Raw genomic sequence first — 5943 nt, 5'->3', positions numbered from 1 at the left:
TATTTCTTTCATTCTTTTAAATTGTAGAATTATTAGTTTAGCGTGTCATGAAGATATTGACTCATTTTAGTGTAGGGATATGTTTTCAGTAGTTGTATTATATATAATAAAAAAATCGTATAGATTGCATTGTATCATATAGTTACATATATGTTTTTTACATTATATTGCACATCATATCATGATCTCATATTAGTAGTAGTCCAAGTTGGTGACATATGATGATACTATGTGTACCTTATTATTGACTAAGTCTTGTTATGATCACATGCTAAAGATGTTACATGCGTAGTGTCACTAGTACAGAGCTTATTTCTTAACACACTATTATTATGCTCTTGAATTGAAACTTAGATATGCTTATTTTTTGAGGGGTAGCCGCTTGTTGATGATTAGAATTTTGACTATTTTATATTGAGCTTAGTAGGTAAACGCTTAAGTTTGAGGAAATTAATGGCGTGTATATGTCTTCATAAAAAAACAAAAAAAAATTGAAAAAGAAAGAAAAGGAAACTTTAAAAATTGTGGTATGTTTGACTAGGTTGAGCTCATTAATACTCGAGTAATTAAGTCTGAGGGGACTTTGTGCTTAGTAACCCAAACCCTTTTATGGTTTGGGATTGCTGACCCAACACTCGCTAAATGGGTGTTTATGCATAAATTTTTAGGGATCTCGACCATTGCATAGTTAAATAAACCATTTAATATATATGTGTGTATAACATGGTCGGAAAAGTCTGATAGAGGTCGTAACTCACTTACACTAAGGAGCCACCCAATCTTAGATCGAGCTTGTGAAGTCTTATGGCAGTCATAACTCATTTACACTGAGGAGCCGCCCAACCTTAGACCGAACAGTAAAAAACCATATGTATATATAGTAGTAGTGTTATAGAAAGAAAAGAAGACATGAAAATCTCTTGCTAAACTTGAACGATGGCTAGTTCTAAGTAATGAAGTGTTTAAGATCTATTATAGTTCTCAACTTGGGAGCTATTAACTCGCATGACTTGTCATGTTGAAACTTCTGTTTCTTTGTTCTTGGTTCAATAGAGAGCATGTTGTTAAGCTAAGCACACACACATACTCTGTACTTGTGTTAACTATATGGCGATATTGTGTGTGAGCTTGATATGTATACATTTGGTGCATGAGCTAAGGGTTACTGCTGACTTGATATACACTATTATAGTTGAGATCTTTGCATTTAAGATTATTTAGTTGCATTCATATAGTTTCATATTACATGGGTTAGATGGATTCTGTGGGTACATAAACTATAGACCCTCACGAGACCTTACTCGTCCACTAGGGCTACCTTGGGATTTAAAGGGGCTTGTTGTATATTCCAAATGCAACCGTGATCACCTTACAAAAGTAGTATTAGTTAGTAGTTTACTATATTAGTTTGCACGAGGACGTGCAAAATACTAAGTGTAGAGATATTTGATAGAGTATATATTTATATATATTTTAAAGGATTTTATGTTCATATTTATAATATTATATTATTAATCGGATATTATTAATTAGAGTTTAATATTTTATTACAGGAAATACAAAATTCTCAAATTTATATGAAATTGGGCTTATTTGGACTTGAATTATAAGCAAATTCGGATTTCAACGGTTGCATGGGCATACAACCACTACACCATATATGGGTTATTGCAAGCCCAATATATATTAATATTACATAAAATGTTACAATAAAGATAAAATTTGGTGGTCTATTGCAATATTTTAAAAAATGTTGTATAAAACCTGAAAGTGTTGCAAGGGAAATAATAGTTTTGAAATTTTCGAACAATTGCAATACTTTAACAAAGCGTTACAATAGATGAAACAGTATTCATTCCTTTTTCCGAAAATTATAGGCGGGACACCAAAATTTTCATTGGGCGGGATAAATTGGTACCAAAATATTTTATATCACAAAAAACATTTTATTCTCATTCTCTCATCTCTTCGACTACTTCATCTACAACACATATCTCATCTCTTTCATCTCTCTCTACCTATATCTCTCTCCCTCTCTCTCCCCCCTCCCTAAATATGCGTTTCTTATCTTTAATAGAGCAGAAACCCCAAAACCCGAAACCTAATTCAGTATAGATTTGAGCAACAATCCAAATATAATTGGAGATGATCCCAAAACCCCACAACTAATGAAAGTTTTGATTCAGTCATATTCAGTTAGGGCTTTGATTTTAGGTAACTTTCGATTATGTTTAATTAAAGTATAAGTATGTTGTATATGCGCGTTTTGAGGTATATGTATGTCTTCAAGTTAAAATTTATGATTATAAATGTTTGGTTTTTGATTAAATTAGTATAAATTGAGTATTGAATTTACAAGTTTTTTGTATACACATTCAATTGCATTTGGGAGATTTGAGGAGTTCCCTTTCAAACTATGAAAAAGATTTGGAGGTGGCCCCTGAAAACTGTGAGACGCTGAAAGTGAGTTTGTTAAAAGATTTTTTGGTTAATTTGTTTTATTCTTGAACCTAGTTCTTTTCTTCGCTTACTATAATTATTTGTAAATTTGTTTTCTTATTACTATATAATTATTGCACTGCCTTTCTCTCCCACATGCCAAAGCTATATACATACTGTATTGACTTCTTTCCATATAAAATCATACAGGTTGTTGGTCATATATTCGTTTAGCTTGAACAGAATGAGAAGGCCTTGGAATACCTTTAAAAAGCAACAAAGTTCCATCCACGTGATGCTGAGGTAATCAAATATTTCTCTAATTCATATTATAATATGCACTTTCGATTAATGTTGTTTTGGGAAATTGGGGTTAACACACTGAATTTATCTATTTTACTTGAATTAGTTGTGAAGTGTTTGATTTCTCTTTAATAATTGATTGTTTTGCATCTGCGTAAAATCTCTGTCATCTAATTTGTACTAATATTTATTAATTTTTTTTGTTTTGTTTATCTTCATATACATTATGAATAATTACAATCAAATTTTAACATTTTATCAGTGTGTGACTTGAAAATAGTATGGCAGGAAATAGGGTACTGGATGGATGAGCCCATGTCCCTACAAAAATATAAAAGAATTTAGCATTTGCTGTAGAATTTAGCATTAGCATTTTATGGCATTTTTGCTTTCAATCTTTGTGCAAAGACAATGTATCATATTTATGTGTGCAATAACTAACTATACAGTAAGATGGATAAATGTGTGCTTCTTTACACTAAATATCACTGTTAGAATATATCACTTGTTGTATCTGTAACCTCCTCTGTAAAATATACCACTATATTTAGATAAATGAAGGAAGGAGCAGTGTATGGGCAACTGGGAAACCTTTTATATATGCATAGGTTGATAAGGAATAACAAGGATCTACTGTGACTCCTTATGGTTTTATACTAATTGACATTGTAATACAATGCGTGCTCATGTGGTCTACTGCTGAATCTTAGTGTTACATGTTAATTTTAAGATTTACTTGATTATATTAATTTATTTTCATTAGATATTTTGAACAAGTTTGTATTTGAATATAAACGGCCAGGAGGAATGAATTTGAAACTGTATTGTTAATATATGTTTTACAAGTACCAGGAGTGTTAATAGAATATGATGCATTTAGTGCTTATAGTTTTAAAACAACTGAGTAGCAACATAAATACACATATCTTCCTCTGTAATGTTGAGTAACTTTTCCTTGTGAAGCAGAAGATATTTTCTAGCCTACATAGCTTGCTTCTGCTCTAAAATGTATGTGTATTACTTAATTTTCTATATTTGCTTTTTATACAAACTTGTAATGCGAACAATCATTATATACATGTAGTACTTTATGTTTTCTAGGATAAGATCATGTATTAGAAATCAGGAAGTTTGTTTTTTGTTTTAGTTTTGTTGTTTTACTTTGTTCAACTCTACATTCTTAAAATTTATAGTTTCTTACAGGGTTTATCAACTCATTATTTCCATTATATTACAGTTTCACTCTCTTTCTTGAAATCCTCAGTCTCTTGGCCCTGTTCATAAAGCCCCATTCTTGAGGTAAATAAATGTTATTCTCTCCCTTTCTAATGGAGCTCTATGACATGTATATTAGATTGTTTCTGGCACATGAAATGTGGTTTTTAGTACACAATTTGTATATCATTTTAAGTCTAATTTCATGGTTTTAGCAGATATAGCTAAGAATAAATGTATGTTAATCTAATGTTTTTGTGATGTTATTTGTATGAATGTACGTGTTATCTAGCTCCACGAAGTAGATCTAAGTACATAATATGGGCAATATTGATACTTTAGGTTGTTTTTGTCAACTAGAGATTATATATGGGTTCTCCAAGTCCATATGTATGTTATCTGTTTCTTAGTACCTAGGATATGAAAATCATGTTTTGATTTTGCTCGAAGTAGATTTGAGTTTTATTTCAGGGTCTTGATTATTTTTTACTCATCAGAAGATGAATTACTCATCAGAAGAGGAAACTAATCTAAGTCAATTTGAACTAGATAATTACTCCGAGAACTTAATAAAGTAGCTTCAAGTTAATTATGATCAGGTAACCATATATGGTACACACGATCAAAGCACACAAAATTCCTGCATTAGCAAGAAAGATCATTGTAGGCAACATTACCCCAATTTTATATATTGCAAATGTTACCTTAAAAGAAAGGCTTTTCTTGACACTACTTTACAGAGGATGTAACTTTGGGAATTGAAATTGAGTCTTGATATTTCAAATTTATATAAAATGGACTTAAGTTTTGCGATTTTGTTCCCTTCCTGTAGAATATGTATGGTGGAAATACTGCTCTAAAAGCTAGTGGTGCACTCTCCGTAGCTGTCCCACGAGAACTTGCAGGCATGCACAAAGCTTGGGAACAATATGGAAGGCTCCCATAAAAAAGACTTGTAAGAGCAGCTGAGCTGAGCGTCTTGCACATAAGGATTCAAAATTTCACTATAAACATGTACAGGTTCTTGTGGGAAAAGGAAACAGAAGCCAAATGAATGGGAATGACATACAAGTTCCTATGTTGAAATGTAATATAGGTTGTATTAAAATTTTACACAGGAGCTGTAGCCAATATTGAAAGTTATTAGTTATTTGCCATTATACTTTGGACTTTAGACTCAAGTAATATATGTAAGATGATGTAGTGATATAAGCTGATTTTGTTTGGGATTATTATCATTTGTTTTGTTGGATTCCATACTAAGCAAAATTTGAAATGTGGATGCTTTTTTGGTATAATTTTGCGATATTATATAAAAAATAAAACATCATAATAAAATTTGTACTAATAAAAAGTGTTAGCACATATGTGTTTCTAGTATAATGTGAAAATATTAAAATAGAAAACCATGTGTTGCAGATAAAAGTTGCTAAAAAATAAAAATTATTACAATAGGCAAAAAAATGTTGCAGCTAAGTTTTGCAATAAATTTTTCTTGCAACACTTTTACCTCAATAAATGTTACAAAACAATGTTGCAGAGGTCTATTGCAATATCATAAATATGTTACTAAAATTGAGAAAAGTGTTGCAACAAAATTATTATTGTAATACTTTGAAAATGTTGCAATAACTCTGAAAAATGTTGCTATAGGGGTCTATTGCAACGGCAGCAAATGCAACGCTGAATTTTAGCAAAAACGTTGCAAAAGCTTCTATTGTAACATATTTGGGGTCTTATACTACACTTTTTTGGTGTTGCAATAGCCCACATATGGTGTAGTGAACACAGTTTGGGCCCTAACTTGAGTTCTAAACATCAAAATTGGGCAATCTTACAGTACATCAAAGCTAACAGAATTATCTACAGTTTAGAAGTGGTCCAAATTCAAGATTCTAACTAGAGCATACCAAAATCAGGCCTGGAAGATAGCCTACGAATTTTACATCATAATTCAATTTATTTTTGGAAAAAAATTAAAACTCT

The 5943-nt window shown here is 31.1% G+C and overlaps 1 long non-coding RNA gene across 1 annotated transcript; it reads left to right on the top strand.

The window, feature by feature from the left end:
* Positions 1-1984: 1984 nt before the first annotated feature.
* On the top strand, positions 1985-5121 carry LOC141716950 (uncharacterized). Its single transcript, XR_012573456.1, has 4 exons — positions 1985-2214; positions 2650-2742; positions 3980-4041; positions 4790-5121. It is a non-coding gene; the product is annotated as an uncharacterized LOC141716950 (long non-coding RNA).
* The last annotated feature ends 822 nt before the right edge of the window (positions 5122-5943 follow it).

This window comes from Apium graveolens, chromosome 4 (genome assembly GCF_009905375.1).
Source record: "Apium graveolens cultivar Ventura chromosome 4, ASM990537v1, whole genome shotgun sequence".
Classification (NCBI taxonomy): Eukaryota; Viridiplantae; Streptophyta; class Magnoliopsida; order Apiales; family Apiaceae; genus Apium; species Apium graveolens.
Note: the sequence above shows the minus strand (reverse complement) of the source record. Positions and strands in the feature narration are given on the sequence as shown.